We start from the raw sequence: 20,361 nt of genomic DNA on the forward strand, positions 1-20,361 counted from the left end.
CTTTCAGCTCCAGCTCCCTGTGTGTTAGGAGTGAACTCAACCACCTCCCATCCCTAGCTCAGCCTCCAGCACCAGGAAGTGCAGTAAGAACCTGAACGTCCGGATGTGGATTCTACGATTATTCCCCAGCTGGACTCCCTGGCTCCAGGACTGAATCTGGGTACACTTTTGTTCTTTCTGTAAACAGCAGTGCAACTACCAGAGGAGCAGGCAACTGAGAACAACTCCCTCCAGCTATGGCCAAAGCGCTAAGAAACCCACTTTTCATTTTATGTATTTTATTTAAATTGTTTTCTCTTAAAATGGACGAGTAACCAAACCCAGAAGCAGGCCCTAATGGTTGGGGCTCTAGAAATAAGAGGCCAATCCTTTCTCAAGCCACTGGAAAGATTAAATGAGAGAAGGCAAGGATAGCATTACCTCTCCACATCTCACACTGCTGTTCCCAGGTCTGTGTGACTTTGCCTTCACAATGAAATCATGTGCAAAACTGCGGGTTACCTGAGTCATATAGTGAGGACTTCAGCTCCGCTCTACTCAAAGGAGAGATAATGGCTAATGTCCCCTGCTGCAAGCAAAGGGGCCGTGTCAGGCTTCTAAGGAAGCCTCTTAGGTTGACGCCATTCTTGAAAGAAAACTCCCAGGCATTAATCAGACTGTGTATGAAATAGATGGGTCATGCCCTTCTCCCTGCGCTGCGTTATCTGTTCTAGAAACACAACCCTGGAGTTGGTTTGGAAAGACAAAGTCTTTGTCAAGGATAAGAGAGACTCTCTCTTCCAGACAAGCCAACAGGATAGCGTGTCTAGTCTGCATAGTTTGGTTCTGACAGAAGACAACCCTTGGGTCAGAAACAAAGACCTTCTGTACTCACGGGAACAGTGGCAGCCGGGGCATCAGCATTTCCTGTGTCAGTTCCCCAAGCCTTTAGGCTCAGAAGTAGTACTTACTTAGGAAAGTCACACACACACACACACACGCACGCACGCACGCACGCACGCACGCACGCACGCACGCACGCGCACACACACGTAGTGGGTTGTGAAGAGCCCCACACTTAAAGACTATGAATCTGTTACACTGTACAGGAAATGTATGTGCTCTGCTCATGGGAGACACTAGCTTCCATTTCTATAAAAATGTCATCGGAAAGAATCCTGAACCAAGCCAGTCAGTTCCTTTGTGCATGAGCCTTGCTGAAATGTGAGGTCTGTAGAGAATTATTTTCCAGTAGCTTTTCAAGTTTCTATAATTACTATGTTGGAAAGAGTCCCAAACTATCTTTTAACTTTTAACTTTTCGCTGATGCATACGCATGTTTGGGAGTGCAGATGTGTGTGTATGAGCCCAGAGGCCTAACGTTGATGCACAGAATCCTTCTCTATCACTTTCCACCTTATTCTTCGGGGCAAAGTCCCCAGACAAACTCAGAGCTTACCCATAGGGCTAGTCTGGCTAATTTGCTCTGGGGGTCCAGTTAGGCAGCCAAGCTTGACTGAGTCCTATTCTTGGAAAGTAAGTCTTTAACTGCTGAGCTGTGTCCTCAGTTCATAAGACTATCTTATCACTGTTAACTCTTTAGGCAAGAGCATCAAATAAAGGCTCTTAAACACAACATTCTAGATCTAAGTGCTAATGAACTGAAGAGCAATATTTACCCTAACATTTGAGGTAAAAGACGACACACTTCAGTTTGAACAGGTATGTCTCTATTAGAATCACAAGTCTACATGACAGGGACTTACAAGTTATGCTCCTATATACCAACACATACTATTTTAACTTTTGTCACTCCACTTACATACTACTTTTATTAAGTCCAGTCCTTTTCAGTATTTTTCTTGGGCATTCCAGAAATTAGAAAACCACACAAATACAGAATGGTAATTTAGGTTTTCAAAAGCTTAGAGGCTCTATTTGTCCCTTTCCTGGTTAAGAACAATGTTAAAATACCATCACCAAGCTGCACACTTCTATATTACTCCTAGTTATCATGAACATGCCTCCAGATTTTCAGTTAAAAGTTTTTAGCTACAATTAAATCGAGTAGTCAGCAGACAAAACTGAACATCATATGATCAATGTACATTTTTGTTTTGGGGTGTGTTGTGTGTGTGTGTTGTGTGTGTGTGTGTGTGTATGTGCGTGCGCGAACAGTACAATTAAAATAATGATACCTTTCTAGCAGACAGCTTTGGTTCAATATATTTTCATAATATATTTAAGAATATTGATTATGAAGAGTCAGAAAAATTAAGTAATTTAAGTTGAAAAAAAACATTATTTCACAAAACTGGCAAGTTATTGGAGAAAAAAAAAATGAAGGATTTTTCTGAGCCCACAAAGGTTCAATTATGTGGGTATCACAGGATTCTGGAAGTGTGAGGGCAGGTGGTTAGTGTGAGCATTCTGAAATCAGGACACCTGGTTCACTCTGGATGGGGATGCAGGCAAGCGTGACAACCCCAGCCTCCAGGATGCAGCACAGTCCAGGTGAGACCCTCCTTATGTGCACTCTGACTTACTGATGCAGGGCCCCCGACACAGACATCACTGATATAAGCAGTCCATCCCGTCTCAGCCTTCTTCATAGGCCAGCTACCACACCCACCTGGCATGTACACAAGCTCTGAAGATCTGAACTCTGGCCCTCATGCTCGGGGACAAGCATTGAACCACTAAGCGATCCCCCAGCACATGCTTTGTGTAACATTCCCTGTGTCCTAGCCTGGGGAGTATCTGAGAAAACTTCCAATATTTCACAAGCACTTGCATACTTAGTGACTCTTTGCTATTGATACTAACTAAACGTTATGAAATTTAAAAGGGCAAAACACAAGTGTGACTCCAGTATGAGAGCCTTGCTTTTGTCTCTAAATACTGCTTCTTTCTTTCACGTTGAATGAGGGGACTTATGTCCTTCCTGTAAGTCAATTTGTCAAGTGGCTGCAGCTCCTCCTTATCAGACAGTTTCATTGTCCTTGAATCAGAAGGACTGACAAACTGTTTCTCAGCGGAAGCCATTCTTTACCTTAAACTTTCTCGTGCTGCTGGGAGTGAACCCAGACACCTTCCTCGGGCAGTGCACCTGATTATGTATCTTCCCACAGCACTGATAGCAGCTCCCGGTCACTGCAGGCACAAATGTGTAACAGCTACCAGAGAACATCCAAGTACTCTATGGGGAGAACTCTCATAAACCTTTGTTACCTTGGGTAATAGTGACATTAAGCTCTGCTCTTGTAGCTCCTAACCAGCAACAGGATGCTGATTAATGTCAAGATGCAAAATAACTATGTGATTCTTTCCATAAATACGATGATGTTATACTGTGACGCTCATACACAGGGCTTCAAATTACAAACAAAAAACCCACAGGCACAGTAGAAGCATGAAAGGCTAACAGAGCTGAGCTCTAGGCAAAACTAGACCTGTGGAAGTTCCGGGTGGGCAATGTGGCCTCCCGTGTCCGCTGGACCTAGCCAGTTCTCTGGAAATGAAACGCTGAGAAGATAAAAACCCCATCACCAAGTGTTGACAACCAATCTCCCCACTGATCTGAGTGACACTTGAACTAGTCCCCGCCCACAAGGAGGAACTCAATAGATATCACTACTGTTCCATACTGTGAGAAACTGCAGAACCACTACTATTAGACAAGAAAATATAATACACCAATGGCGATTTTTCATTTCTGAGTTATGAATTTTATTAAAACAAAATCAAAATTATGAAAATATTACTAATGCCTTTAAATATTAAAAGGTACTTTTGGGGATAGATTTTCTAATTTTTAAAGAACTAAAACACAGATGCAGATATTGAATGAATGTCATAAATATGTGACCTTGTACTGTGAGTTCTAGTCACTTCTACAGACTGAGCTGAAGTGAAAAGATCATTATTCAGTGGGGGCCTGACCAGGAATAAAATAACGAGAAACTAAATGTTGGCCTTGCCATAGCTATGATACGATAGATAAAGGTTGATGCCTTAATATATTCATAGGTTAAAAAAAAGGCAACTACACCAAACCCCAACAGACGGGTCTGAAATTACAATGTCTAACAACACATTAGAGCGTAGCAGGCACACACAGTCAGTGGGTATCTAACAGTGCCTTGGGTAACAGACTTAGTACTTCTTTACCTTGTATCTGCTTGGCATATTTTTATATGAGATATACAGCTCTCTTAACCAGCCTTAGCCTCCTTTCCCGTGTGAAGGGTGGGACAATAAGAACACCTGTGCCTGAGAACGATATTGCTGGAATGTGATGAACGCGGAAGAGAAATCCTAATGACCAGCTCTGGAAGACTTAGGCAAAAGCAAATCAAAATAACAGATTAGAACCATGGCACAAAGCAAAACCCTTATGACCACAATAAAATAAATAAGCAATTTAATAAATATTTAGACAGACAAGTGATGGAAGAAAACTTCATCGTAGTTATAATTATCACTCTCATGCAGCAATCATCAATTCATGCTAAAACAAGTACATGAAAGTATGATGAGAGACTATAACAATAATAATAATAACAAACTCAAAGTATCTAACAAACTACCTAATAATCATAAAAAAGTACTGCTTCACAGTACTTCAAGTTAACACTATTAGTCATGAAACAAATCAACACTACATATCTCCTGATATAATGTACTAAGAAAGACACATCACTTCTGTGGCCTCCTACTAAAAAATGCAAAACCTGAACACATGACGATGTTAAATTGAATGACATTTTACAAAATAATTGCCCACTGCTTTTTACAACTCCCACTGTCATAAAAGACCAAACAAACAAATCAGACTAATAAGTCATTTCAGATCAAGACCTGTGACAAATGCAGTGTGACATGGGTGGGTGCGGATCAGAAAGGAGACGAGTGGGGCCACTGACAGTGGAGGACCGAGGTACTGAGAGATCAGGAAGCAGTACTGAACTCGTGTGGCTGTGGCTGAGCCACTACCATTTGCAGAATTGGACTGAAAAATACACAGAAATGTATGTAGAGTGGACACCACTTTTTGTAAGTCTGAAGTCACTTCAGAATGAAAGTTAGAATCTCAGCAGCTCTGTTGCTCCTCCCAGCACGCAGTCACATGTGTCTGTTTTTCCTTTCCTTCAGCAATCTGCATCCACATGGGACTAAGACAGGTATCTTCTGCAGCATGGCGAGAACGAGGTGATTACCGAAATGACGCAATTAGAAAGCTTCTGCATAGAGCCGCGAGGCAGAGTCAACAGTGAAGGTGCCTGGCTGCTCATCTGACGTCTAGACTAAATGTACAGTGAAGAAACTCAAACCCCCAAATACAACCACAAACTGGAGGGAAAAAAAAAGGAATTAATAGGCAGTTCTCAAAAGAGAAAGTACAAACTGCCAATAGATATATAGAAAATGTTCAACACCCTTACACACCAGGGAAATGCAAATCAAAACGACATTCTATTCTACCTTGGTCAAAATGGCGAAAATAATGAAAAATACTAGTAAGGATGCGGGAAAAAATAAACCACTAAACACTAGTGGTAGGAATGCAAGTAGGCCAGCCACCACGGAAATCAGCATAGAGATCTTCATAAAATTAGACCCAGAGCTACCATATGATCCAGCTACACGTCTCCTGGGTAAAGAGCTGAGAGATTCTACATCAGCACCCAAAAGAGGATCTGCACATCACACTGATGAAACAGTGGGGTTACCTACATGCCCATCAAGATGAATGGATAACGTAACGTGATACACATACAATGGAGGTTTAGGAAGCCATAAGGAAGAATGAAACTACATCGTTTATGGGAAAACAGATAGAAATGAAGATCTATAGGTTAAACAGAATAAGCAAGGCCCAGAAAGACTAACATTGTGTCTTGTTTCTCATCTGCACACCCGGATTTTAAAATGAACACAAGACATGTGGGCAGAAGGAGGACTGCTGGTGAAGAGGAAGGAGACCAGTGAGCATGGGGAAAGGGACAAGGTCAAAGCTCACACTGATGTGTGCACGTATCCTAACGAAGCCCTCATCATGGACAACGAACACACAGTAATGACATTGTAAAGGGCACAGGGATATAGTCATCCACCACAAAGACAACTGAACTGACCTGAGCCTGAAAGAGAGAAGGGAAGCCAGGGAATCACATCTGGGGACTAAATTCAAGTCTATTCCTGGGGAACAGCCATTACACTAAGACACATTAAGTCTACAAAGACATTTTGTCTACATGAAGGAGATAAACTGAGCCTCCCTGCGTCCCTCACTACTGCTCCAGCATGCTACAGAAATGCTATTTGAATGAAAGCAAACTGATGAGTTGATTAAAGCATGCTGATAACTTGCCTGAACTCAGGCCTAGCCTCTCCTCCTGCACTGTCCAGCAAGTCGAGCAGCCACGTCCCCTCTAGTCACAGGCAAAATTCAGAGCAGCAGCAACCCCCACCTCCTCTCCCCACATCTGACCGTGGTCTCAGGCTCTTTTCCACCTATGTCTGTAGCTGGAGTTTTCCTGGTCCTGCCTGGCCCACGGTCAGGACAAATCTCTCTCACCCGCCAGTCCCACAGCCTCAGACCCAACTAAGTAAACACAGAGACTTATATTACTTATAAACTGTATGGCCGTGCAGACTTCTTGCTAACTGTTCTTATATCTTAAATCAACCCATTTCTATTAATCTATAAGTTGCCGTGTGGCTCGTGGCTTACCGGTATCTTAATATCTTCTCATGGCGGTGGCTGGCAGTGTCTCTCTGCCTTAGCCTTCTACTTCCCAGAATTCTCCTCCCTTTGTCCTGCCTACTTCCTGCCTGGCTACTGGCCAGTGTTTTATGTATTAATCAATCAGAGTAACACATTTAACATAGAGAACATCCCACAGCACATGTCCATCTCCACTGCACGAGCCAAGTTCAGAACCAGACCACTGCCTCAGTCCTCCCCATCACGGTCAGATCATTTCCTGGAAACAGCTATCTGCTCATGTACCTTCACGGCACCATGTTCCCACATTCCTCGGTCAGAACACAGGTGGCTCCCCACAGTCTGCCCATCCCGTGTCTCCTGCGGCCAATGGGGTCTCCCTATTTTAACACGACCGACCGTTCTGATCAAATAATCAGAGGAGCTTTTTCTTGCTGCCTGGCACACGTGATCATTGAGACTTGTGTTGTGTGTCAACGTCTATCTTGGCGTCTGAACACTTTGACTACTGGCAGTATGAAGCCCACACCAACGAGGACCATTGCCTCGCCTGAAGTGAGGATATTACAGGTTTCCTGCCATTAACCTTCCACTCTCTGTGACAACTCTAATTCCATGCAGGTCACAACTCACGGTCTCCTGTTCTCCCCAAATGACGCCCTCAGCAGCGAGAGGGAGGATCTCTTCAGGAAGGGAGCCAAAGGGTGCACGCTGGGAGACTCTCTAGATCTCCACCAGTTATATCGATACTCCCCTGACGGGAATCTCAGCTCTCCTGCTCAGGTCTGGAAAGCGATGCTCGCTGCCGCATGAGAAGCAGCAAACTAGTCAGAAGTCACCATGAGACGGTGTGGCAAACTAGCAAAGCCACATCAGCCCAGATGTGGCAGGCCACTCTTAAAGGACATCTTCCCATCACCCCAAGTAAATCATTTGCCTCCAGATAAGGAGCAGGCTGCAAGGCGAGAACAGCACACTCAGAGCTGGAGCTCTGTCTTGCCTTTTGAAGCATGACCTTGGACAGGTTCTTAAAGACTTAATATTCATTTATTCAACAAATATTTACAGAGTGTCTTTCAGGTCCCCACTCTCAAAGAGACTAATGGACATCAACAAAAACGGGCAGGGAGGAGGGAGGAAGAGGTTTTCAGACAGTGGCAAAGGACGTAGAATGAAGACAGCGATGAAACAGATTGCACTCAACTGCGGAGTCATTTCAGAAAGGTCACACCTGAGACAAAGAAAATCCCAGTAACTTCTCATTCTCAACAACTGTATTATTCCCTACAAAAAAAAAAAAAAAAAAAAAAAAAAACCCCAGCTGAGCAGGGAGGTAATGAAAGCCTCTCGAAGCTCCAGGATGGCAGGACATCATGGCTGTTAGATATACATTATCTCTGTGTACATGCACAGCTCCTACATCAGACCACACCTGTATTTGGCTAAGCTGATCAAACGTGACTCTTAGCTTTGGCCATTTTGAAGTCAACTATGTACAAGGAACTACATATGGCTTTGTATACTGAACTTCTCTAGTTCCATATGACGAGAAGTTTGTACTTTGCAAATATCTGACAAATGAAGGTCAGCCGGTCCCTAATAAAAGCATTAACTGGGACTTGCATGTGTCAAACCAGGCAGTCACATGACTTCATAACAAGATAGTGTTATCTTAAGCTAAATCTTTCCAGCAATGTCTTACACCACTAAATTCAGGTGTCTGAAAAGTAAAAAGGCAGAACTCTTCAGCTACATGGTCTCCTTTACATAAAAATGTGGGAAAATCTGAGGTGCTGAGGTATGGAAGTTTTCAAAGAAACATCAGTATTTTGACCCACATTTTTCATGCGCCAGTTAACTAGAAAATTACAAAAGCTGAAAACCTCTGATATAAACTGTACCAAGGGATTAATATAATACACGCTGCCCTCCCCCCTCCCATCGCACCCCACTCACACCAGGCAGGGCTGCATATCTGGGGAGGAAATTAAAGCCTCTCAAACTGCTGAAAAGTGAGGGTCTCTGATTTTTTAATTCCGTTAACTAATCATTAGAAAACTAGAAGTTGTTTTGTCTCTGTGAAGCAGTGAGGGGCAGGCGTCCCAGACGTGCTGAATCTTGCAGGCCCTGGCTGGTTTCCCAGCAACACAATGATTCGCGGGGCACTACTTTGGGCACTTTTAGGATAATTAAATATTAAGCCCCCTCTTTGATGTATGCAAAGTCTGCCTAAGAGGATTACCAGCCTGGTGCACGTGGCCTCCACATTTTCTTTTTGTAACTGAACACTGCAGTCAGTATTATTATCTGCGCTCATCTTCAGTCTGTATGAATGGGTCTCTATCAGCAATGGCACTGGAAATGCTTCTAAAGAAGAAAGAGGTGGTAGGGAGATCATAAGCAAGGTGAACCACTGTTCTCCGGTATCTGGGACGTACGGATAGTGAGGACAGGGAGACAGAGGAGGTGAGCTGACCATTGTCCACCTTTTCTAGTTTACACACAGAGTGTCGAAAACCTTAGTGTAAGAGTCTTCCCCAGGGTCACAGACCTAGTGGTGTAAGGCTGACAGAGACACACGCTGCCCATGGGGCCCCACTCTTTCCAGTGTTCTAGAGAAAGATAACAGTCTTTTGAAAAATGGTAATTGAAGAGATAATTTGAACCATGGACATAGTTAAGTCAACATTCTGAATCCAGATTGTGTTTCCAGCCTGAAACTGCTGCTTCATTTTCCAAGAACAAGAAGTTGCTTCAACTAAAAGTAAAAATTCTTCATCAAATTCCCTTGTGCTCCAAAAAAACAAAACAAAAAAACAGCAATGCCCAGCAGACGCAGAGAAGACACAGTCCCCACAGTGTTGCTCAGAGAATACCCAGGACACCGGTACAGCAATGCCAGCATGGGGTGTGCTCATTCCTACTACAAATATTGAAGGAACCTGACCATTACCTGCCAAGAACAGGGAAACCACCCTTATCTAAGAGGAAAGTAGATGTGGGAGAAAATAAAAACGTGAGACATGAGATAACATTCACTTTTTACTCTGAGGCTCCTGGGAGAGATTTCCAGAAGGCCTGAACATTTGCTCCTTCTCAGAGCAAATATTCCTGAAATGAAGTTACTCACGAACCTCATGGGCGACAGCAAACAGGCTATAGTCACAGCAACAAAAGTATCAACAGTGGATTAGAACCCGAGGACTAGCCTCCTGGAGAGGCAAAGCCTTATTTCAGTTGCCTTCCATCGCTGAGGGAAGCCAAGGCAGGGGCTTCAAGCAGAAACCACAGAGGAGTGGATTACTGGCTTGCTTTCCAGTGCACTCTCTTACACGGCACAGACCTACCTGCCTGCCTAGGGACAGAGTTGCCACAGTGGGCCTTGGCCTCCCACATCAATCACCAATCCTGACAATCCCTTAACTGAGCTCCCTCAGATGAGTCTAGGCGTCCAGTTGAAGCTAAAGGTAACCAGGATCTGTGTGTTCCAGAGTTTCCATGATATAGGGAGACAAATGGAGGAAGGAAGGGAGGGAGGGGGAGGCAGGCAGGCAGGCACAAGGTAAAGAAGTTTTAACTTTGAGAATTCAAAGTTCAGTAAAGTCTGCAGTTATCAGGGAAGGTTCCAGAGTGGAGGCCTGTGGATCCTGGAAAGGCTGAGAAACTAAGACGTTTGTCTCTCCCCGCCACAGTGGTGCAGGAGAAGGAAGCCATGTCACAGGCAAAGCCACGGCCTTTCCAACCAGAGCATTTCTCCCGGAAAGGGTCAAAACCCTGTCAGTCAGTGTCATCAACAGTCCTGAAGATGGCATGTGGACATGATGGGCAGGTGTTTGATAAGCCCAGTCCTGTTTTGGCCACGTATGAAAATCAGAATAGACTTATTACCCAGAATCCATCACTAAGCAGCTGATACTGGAAGTCTGCTGCGTTACCGCTGACTTGAGGAAGGTGTGCACACACGTGCTGCTTACCTGTCTCTGGGGCCACGCGGCTCTGAGGATGGCGTCCGTCCGGAAGAACACCAGGAGCTTGCTGTCCTCCTCACTCAGGTGGAAGGACTGCCCCAAGAGCTGCAGCGCCTGGATTCGCGGCCTCACGGGCAGGCGTCGTCAGCACAGAACGGCCAGCCACTGCAGCAGGTCCTCGGCTGACACCAGCCCTCCTGCCTGCGGGACAAGACAGGGTGGGAGGGAAACGCCTGAGGCTCTGTGTGCCCCTTCTGGTGATCAAATGCCAACTGGGCTAAAGCGAGGTGGGGTGACTTTCCTAACGAGGAAATAAGTTTTAAGTGACTTACAGCAAACCATAATGGATGATCTTAAAACTATGTAAATATAAATATAATTCTTAAGCAGTATTCTATGAAACTGAGCTTCATAAAGCCAAAGCTGGCAAAAGGTAGCCACTAACTACTATGCTCTTAGCTAGTTTCCTTCTTTCTTTCTCTCTCTCTCTCTCTTCTCTCTCTCTTTCTCTCTCTCTCTCCCTACTACCTTCCTTCCTTCCTTCTTTCTTTCTTTTTCTAAAGTTTTCCTTCTGGTTAGATGCCACGAAATAGCGGCAATGCCCTAACCGTGTGTGTGTTTGTTAGGCCCAAGGGCCTCCCCGTCCTTGTCAAGGCAGTGCTAACCTCTCCCTTTCATCCAACACGCTAGTTTATTTCTTATGAAACCTTAACCAGTTGTGGAGCTTGTCCAACTGCTCGCACTAACAGTGTCAGTCCCAGGCTGGCATCTCACAGACTTGCTTACCAGTCGGCAACAGCTATGCAAACAAGACATGACCGGTTACATCGGCGAGGACAGCAGCGGCTTTGGAGAGGAGGTGTCATCTCCCCAGCGCCTGTCACCTAGAGCGGTTTGCCCCCCTGCCTGGGCCTCTCCATCACATCGCACTCTGATTACGATTTACATGTGTGGCTACACAATCAATATCTAAAAATAAAATGAAATGCTCGGCTACTGCATGGCCGCAGAGGCTGGAAGAACGCAGTCAAGACAACGTTCTGCTCACCTCTCCACCCAACGCGGGGTCTTTTTCCTGTAATCCGGAAGGGCCATCTCAGTGAACTCACTCTCGGATGTCAGGAGTAGCTAACTGTTACTCCCGGAAGACTCCCTTCCCCGAGGCTCTGAATTATGCAGGTTTGTACAACCAGGTCCTTACACAGCTCTTGGCATCAGTCACCTAAACTGAGCTGCAGACCACATCAAACGCTATGCCAATTCCTACTCTAACAAGTAATAATAACACATTAAAAAACAAACAAAACTCGCCGGGCGTTGGTGGCGCATGCCTTTAATCCCAGCACTCGGAGCAGAGCCAGCGGATCTCTGTGAGTTCGAGGCCAACCTGGGCTACCAAGTGAGCTCCAGGAAAGGCGCAAAGCTACACAGAGAAAACCCTGTCTCGAAAAACCAAAAAAAAAAAAAAAAAAAAAAAAAAAAAAAAAAAAAAAAAAACAAACAACCCTGAAATTAAGTTCTGTATTGCCGCTGAACAAGTCTCAGCATCTACCACAGCATACCTACCTGACAATTGCTGTTTTATGGCAACTTACATTAAAAATAGAATTAAAGAAAGGAGATTAGAAAATGTGAAGAAATGGCTTACACGTGTCTAAATTTATGGATCATTTGACAGTCTCATCAACAGCCCTTCCTTCTCGGTGCTCACTAGAAACGGGACATGGAAAAGCCAGGCATGGAGACGACAGGGCTCCAGGACTCTGCTGACCTGTCCATCATCTACTCAAGTTGACCAGCTCCAGGTCCAGAGAGACAGAGACAGAGAGTCATCCTCAAAGACTAAGTGGAAGGGCTGGAGAGGAAGTTCGGTGGCTAAGAGCACTGGCTGGTCTTACAGAGGACCTGAACTTCCAACATCAGGCAGCTTCCAGGGCATCTGATGCCCTCTTGTGGCGTCTGCAGGTACTACATGCACGCAGTTCAAATACTATACATAGATAAGCAGGCACATACATACACATACAACTAACAAATAAAATTTAAAAACATTAAGGAGGAGAGTGATTGAGGAAGACACCTGAAAACTTCTGGCTTCCACATACCACGTAGGAACACACACATGCATGCACATCTGTACACAGAAGTCAAGACATACTTAAATCTGTTATGTACTCACACACAGACACATATGTGCAAACCTGTACATGAGTGGAAACATACATATATCTAAGTATATGTACATGCACAGGCATACACACCTGTACATACAACTGAAGACATGTACACCTATGTGTATGTGCACACACATACACGTATACACACTAGTACACCCAAGTGAACACATACTTACACCTATACGTATATAAGACATACACAGGAACTGGAAAAGTGTTAGTGTAAGAAAGAATGGAATGCACGAGTATTTCCTGAATACCCCCTGTCTGTGGAGCTGTATCAGCAGAATCATTTCAGACCTAATTGGCTCTCAGGCCCATCGTTTTCTAACACTCTAAACACCAACCAGGAATGTCACTCTCTCTCTGCTGGCATCCAGGTAACCATGAAAACAGAGGCAAAGCACCTTGCACAGTATAGGCGCAGAGGAAGCACTTCATGGCCACCACCCCCGCCGGAGTCATCTGCCCAAGAATTACTGCTGTTGCCACAGCACTAGAGTTTGCGCAGACATTGAAAACTTACATGGAACCAACACAGCACAGAAGGAAGATTTGTGAATCGACCTTTGTCCAAATTATTGATATGACAAAAACTGAGCAATATGGAGGAAGAAGTGTGGCATCTGAAAAAGATCAAGGATATGCAGGATGTACGTAAGTGCAAAGATAGGAAATTGTAACTCCGGGAAAGAGAACAGGGAAAAGGCAAAGACTTCCAAGGGCGTGGAAGTGCAGTGAGAGATTAATGTCCAGTGTGAGGTAAAGAGAGGAGCGAGCTACAGAGGGACAGAGCCACGAACATAGGCTGCAGGGACCATGCGGCCTGTTTCAGGTCCCGGAATTCCAAGCCTTGGCTTCCTTACTTGTTGACAGACATGGAGAGTGATGCCTTCCTCACAGGGTTTTAGAATTAAGTAGAAAAATGTAGTAAATGCAATGTATGTAACATACCTAGCACATGCCTAAGTACTTCCAATGATGGCAGATTCTGAAGCAGTAAAGCTTGAATGCCACTTTTTAAAGATCAGAGAAGAGGTGTAAGCTGGGCCGCCTCAGGTGGAGTCGGCAGCTGGAGTACACATCTGGATGAAATGGGACACTGATATGAACCCTGCAAGGCTCAGGGAACATCAGGGAAGGGCAGCAAGAATAGAGAGCCAGAGGGTGAGAGGGGCGCTGTGAGTTGGTGTCCTGTAGACCTACGGCTGGTGCACACCTGAACTCACTGTGGCTAGTTTCCTGCAGAAGGCCAACAGCAAGGCTGGTCAACACAGCAGCAGACAGCACTAACTGGATCCAGTGAGCTGAGATGCGGGGCAGGGAGGCACACACAGCAAGAGTGCATAAAGATGGAGGAGAAGATGGCAGTGGAGGGAGAGGCTGGTCAGCGGTGGGTGTGACCAAGATACTACATCATGCAAGTGTATCAAAGTTTCAATAAGTAAATGAAAGCTATTTTAAAAAATCACATAGAAAGTTGATTGAAGCCCATTTCTGCCAACAAATCCAAACCAATTTTGCACAGCATGAAGCTGGTGCTTAACTTCATACTCAAATGTCAAGGTGAGTAGGATGAGCTCCAGTGTCCGAGAACTGGATTCATAAAGACCAAATGGAAGTTAGAGTAACCGTAATCTATCTCACTGTGGTGAACAATAAAAATATAAGAGATACTTAATGGAGGTTTACTCTGAGCAGTGACTATCAAAACTACCCTATTCATGTATACTGTCATCAGTCTAAAGTGTAGGCAAGGAAATGATCCCCCAAGGTCACATGGTACGCAGTGGGTCTATCTCACCACCTTGAGTGATCTGCTGCCTTGCCTTGTCAATTACTGTGTAATACAAATGAGCCATTCTGGGACATATTACATAACACTGAAGCAGAAACTTCAGTTACTGATGAGATACAGAAAGATCATCATAACACTTTCCAAATAATTGTGTTGGACTCTGCTATTCCTAGAGCTTATTGTACAGTTAATAACATCTGACATTTTAGAGAGACATGTTCTAATTTTTAGCTGAAGTTTCAAATACATAATCAAATTATTAGAACTCATTCCCAAAACAAAAACACTGTTCCAAAGCCACCAAGTCTTGAAGAAGCTTCATCATACGTCCACCTGAACACGGGAGTCAGAACAAGCACACAGAAAGAAAAGGACTCTTATAAAGCAATACCAAGGGCATCGGTCAGAGAGCCTCAAGAGTGTTTGTAACATTCAGTCATTCTTAGAGAGTGGCAAGTATGTGCGTATGTACGTGTACACACACACACACACACACACACACACACAACACACACACAACACACACGGTCAAACAATGGTAAAAGCAAACAGGTCAGTTTTTTGAATCCTTAACATTTTTCTGTGGGTTAGAAACTTGTCAAGATAAATAGGTGTGTGTTGGGGGGGGTGGTAAAAAGCACAATGTTAGCAATGTAGAGATGCAGAAGGAGAAAGGAGGGTGATTCTATTTCTGTAGTCTTTGGTGAAGAAAGAAGGCTTAATGAGAATAATAATAAAAGGAGAAAATCATTTCAAAACACATTTACTTCATTAGAAAAATGATTAGTAAAAGTTATTAAATACCTAAAAGGAAAAATCTCTATGTTTTACTATTTAAAAAACCAGGCAATTGCTTCTACCACACTGTAAAGAGCCAGTATGACACTTTATTTAAAAATTATCAACTAACAGAGACACAAAGACAGTCACATAATCAGCTGTGGCCTCAACAGATAAGGGGTCATCTACTTAACAACTACTTCTCCTAACATGAAAGAGCAGCAGCAGCAGAAGTATACTAGCTGAGCGACTATCTGAGGATGTGACACTCCAGGGTGAGGTGGAGTGACCATCCATTCTTCTCGGTTGGTGCTGTAGCATGAGAGACATTCACAAGTACAAAAGAATGCAAGGGGATGTGTAGATGTAACCAACCGTCTTATTAAAATAAGAAACACAGAAACAATGTAAAAGAGAAAGCCAAGAGGTCAGAGCTCAGAGCTAAAATCTCACCCTTCCTCCTCTGTGTCCCAGCTTCTTGAAAGAGAGCTATTTCCTGTGTGTAAGTCGATTTTCCAGTCATTCTGCCTTCTCATTGGTTGTAAACCCAAACACGTGACTGCCTCGTCACTGTCTGAATGTACAGCCCCTAGGTCTTAAAGGCATATGTCTCCAATGCTGGCTGTATCCCTGAACACACAGAGATCTATGGATTAAAGGCGTGTGCCACCACCGCCACACTCTGTCTATGGCTCTAATAGCTCTGACCCCCGGCAACTTTATTTATTAACATACAATCAAAATCACATTTCAGTACAATTAGAATACCACCAGGGGATGTCAACCGAAGAGCAACCGAATCAAGACAAGATTTTAGAATAGGAAGGAAATCATCTTTGGTGAAATATTTTCCAGATTCTTCATGACACACATCTTAGTTACAGTTACTATTGCTTTGATGAAGCACCATGCCCAAAAGAAATTTGGGGAGGAAAGGGTTTACTTGACTCACACTTACACGTTGTCATCCATCACTGAAGGAGGTCAGGACAGGACTAAAATAGGTCAAGAACCCGAGGCAGGAGCTGATGCAGAGGCCATGCAGGGGTGCTGCTTACTGGCTTGCCTCCCATAGCTTGCTCAGCCTGCTTTCTTATAGAACCCAGGACCACCAGCCCAGAGATGGTCCCACCCACATGGGCTAGGCCCTTCCACATAAATCATTAATTAAGAAAATGTCTGATCTATGGAGGCATTTTCTTTATTGAGGTTTCCTCCTCTCAGATAACTTTGAACAGCATGGCTATTGGAGGTGCTGAGTGAGAATAGGTGACAATTTAGCGCTCAGCCCTACTTCAGATATTTATACAATTCCCTTGAAGGCTCTCAGTGTATCAACAAGAAGAGGTAGGAAAGAAAAGAAGAGCTGAAGACAGGGAGAAGGGCTGAAATGTCATCTTCTGGGAATGACTCAACCAACATACTGTGATCTGACAGGACCTGCGGCTGCTTACAATGGGCCCGCCAACAGTAAATCATGAGTCTGGGAGGGGCTCATGGGCCCTGGCCTTGCCTGCCTAACTACTGACTGCTGATGGTTTCTGGGTGAGAGGAAGACATTTTTTTATGTACCCACTTATGAGACTACTGAGATCCAATGTCTAGTTCCAAATGCACAATCACAAAGATAGCTCTGGTTAAACTCAGCAAATCACAAAACCAAAGACATGATTCTAGGGAAAATGATTTGTGTAGAGGAGGGCAGGTCAAAGGGTAGGATAGTTTTACACACATGTAACAGTAATAAAAATATACTTACATATGCATGAAATAGTCAAACAACACTTTACCTCACAGTGTACATCCTAATTTCATACCAAGCAATGATGAATGTAGCTCTCACCCTCCATCAAAGAAGCTTCCCTTTGCAGGAATGGAGACTATCACAGAAACCAGAGCTTGTCAAAGTACAGAGATGACTGAGGTGCCAGTGCAAATGGACACGTCCACCACATAACTCCTGCTCCTAAGGTTCAGGGAGTGTCAGGAGGCAGGGAGCAGAGGATTCCAAGAGCCAGAGGAATAGGAAGTCTGCTGTGGGACTGCGTCTCCTAGAAATGTCAGGGAAGCTAGAGCCAGGATACGGCAACAATATGGCTGCCTAAACAAGACCTGAACAACGACATTATCATCAGACATGCTAACATGGGGCGGGGAGGGCGGTAAGGGGGCAACCAGAATGTTGAGACTGGGAAAGTGAAGTCTTCCTCAGGTGATACAATATCAAGTTGTCAGCTCTTAAAATATGCTCACAAGCGACACTGAAGAGTCAGGAGGCTGTATTTATGTGTTTATGCATTTATATAATAATAATAATAAAAATAAAATAAAAAGAAGCCATGAATTTGAGGGACTAAGAGAGGTAATACGAGGGTTAGAGGAAGGAAAGGGAAGGAGAGAAATGATATAAGTAAACATCATTTAATTAAAAATATTCTGAAAGTTTTAAAGGTTGGATGACACCAACACAATTCTGTGACCTGTGTGAAAGCTCTTGATCTAGAAACATTGAGATGGAAGCCAGTCCTCAAACATGGCTGCTTGTTGACCTTCAGAGCAGCATCACATAGCAGCTGCCAGCTCCTTCTCATCCTACCACTGCCTCCCTCCCCTGAAGCCAGGCTGGCGAGCTCATACATTGCTGCTATTCTTTCCCTGACTTCTCAGGAAGGTGGTGGTTTGCAAGCTCTCCCTGTCCCATGGCAGCAAGGGGAGGTGGAGCAAGTTCATGAGAATGAGGAGACAACAGGAAGGGACTCAATTCCTCACTCCAAAGAGTCCCGTGTCTCGGGGATAGATGGAGCCATGCGTATGTATACTTTCTGCCCCGTGCTGGGAGAGGAATGGATGTTTCCCAGGAAAACGTCTTATATTTACCATACTAAAAAGCCACAACTGGCAAGGAATGAGACACTGAGAACATGAATGCATGCATTCTGTATTGGTGTCACTGTAGTGACAGAAGAAGTGTAACTTAACACACTTCCCAGTTAAGGTACAGTAAGAGAAAACTCTTAGCTATGTGATGGTTTGGATATACACAATCTAACCTCAGACCTTAACTTTTGATAACAATATACTGGAGGCCACAATAGCTTCTGTTAGGTCTCAGAAACCTGGGACAAATGTTAACTGAGGAACCATTAACATATCAAAGTGGCAAAGCTGGCACTGGCCAGCTCTCCCAGCACCACTCAGTACCTGTGGCTCCTCCCAGCACTTCTCGCCCCGCCCCTACCCTCAACCTCTCCCTCCCAGGGCGGGCTTCTGTTTCCCTTCCCAGCTGGTCCCTATATAATCCAGCCATTTTGGCTATGCCCATCTTTTGGCCTCTTGGCCTGGGCCACCTTGGTTGGCGGCTCCTCTCTTGTTCTGCCTCCTTCTCTCATGGTCCAGTTTAGTCTGCCTACTTTCTCCCTTATCTACAATAAAAAATCTTCTCCATACTATAGGAGCAGTCATGTCCTCCTTTTATTTAATTTTTTTCATGAATCTTCCTTAACTTCACATGCCAGTGACAGTATGGCGGCATCTTGCAGGGACAAGGCAAAGACACTGCTAGATGGTCCTGAGTGTGGCCTGAAGTACTCTCAGAACTACTCCCATGGGGAAAGGCTCTACTGTGATGCTTCATGCCATGGCTTTCAGGAAGTCTTAAGATCACGGGGCAGATGCCTGGTGTTTGCTCAGGTTTACAGAACCTGGATGATTGGATCTGGTTCCAAGCAAGAAGAAACCAGACTCCACTTTCTCAGCCTTCCGCCCCGCTCTTCCATCTGGGTCTTTTCTTGGTGTTACACAGAAGGTGACATCCCTCGGGTGGTATCTAACAGTTCAGGGGAGGTTAGATCACCTGACGGTCCTGTTCTCTCTCCTCCCCATCCTCTGTGATATGTGTAGATGGAGCCCTTACACCCCGCAGCTGATACTATAGTTAAACATCAGTGCACACAGACAGCCCAAAATGTTCACTAGTTTTCAAGGAAATCTTGCTTGACTACTGCATAGAAGAATTCATTAATTACTTGTTATCAGAATTGAATATAGGCACCCATTGTTTTGAGAATCAGTAATATATGAGTTCATGTTTATTGCTAAAAAAAAAAAAAAAACCCTCAAACCCTCTACATGTATATAGAAGTAAGAAGCAGAAAAAAAACAAGTTAAAGCAAAGAAGAGTGAAGCCAAGCCAGGCAGAGGCAGAAGCTGATGGACACAGCACCTCAAGATCTTGCTACTCAGATTTCAGTCCATGGACTGGTTGGGTGCTGAGAGCTGGCTGGAAATGACAGTTTCAGGGCCCATCTAGAGCTACACAAACAGAATCTGTATGGTTGTAAGCCTCCAATCCCCTGACAACTGCTAGTCCAGTGACATTTGAGAAGCCCACCATACTCGGTGTTGGCTTTGACTTGACATCAGGCAATACATAGCACATCCTCACTGGCTGATCTCACACAGGTCCTGTAACCCCTCCAGTTTCATGGCTTCATCTATAGGGTGGGACAACTCTGCCTATCACATGGTTGTTCAGTAGTGACAGAATGGCATCTTTCCAAGGTCTTTGCGATTGAATGAAGTGTTCACTAGGGAGGGGTGTATTTTTTGAACTGATGATAACAGTGTTTTTTAACTGTAGCTTTAAAACACACTATTTTTTAAACATTATTTTTCATTATTGGATTGGTTTTCATTACATTTATTTGCCTTGTGAGGGTCTGTATAGGATGGGAAGGTAGTATCTACAAGCCAAGATGCGCACGTGGAGGTCAGAGGACCATTTGTTGCACTCTGGTTCTCTTTCACCACATGGCTTCTGGTGACTGAACACAGGCTGTGAGGCTTGGAGGCAAGCACCTTTTACCCTGAGTCACTTCATTCAGTCCAGCTGCTGAATGTTTCCAAAAAAGTCTCGTTTTTGTAAGTTTA

General features: G+C 44.3%; 2 pseudogenes; both read right to left on the reverse strand.

Annotated features, from left to right (window-relative positions):
- Nucleotides 1-20,361, reverse strand: part of LOC114692027 — a 266,238-nt pseudogene that overhangs the window by 24,852 nt on the left and 221,025 nt on the right.
- LOC114692047 lies at nt 11,247-11,362 on the reverse strand (annotated as a pseudogene).

The sequence above is a fragment of the Peromyscus leucopus genome, unplaced genomic scaffold (assembly GCF_004664715.2).
Source record: "Peromyscus leucopus breed LL Stock unplaced genomic scaffold, UCI_PerLeu_2.1 scaffold_192, whole genome shotgun sequence".
Classification (NCBI taxonomy): Eukaryota; Metazoa; Chordata; class Mammalia; order Rodentia; family Cricetidae; genus Peromyscus; species Peromyscus leucopus.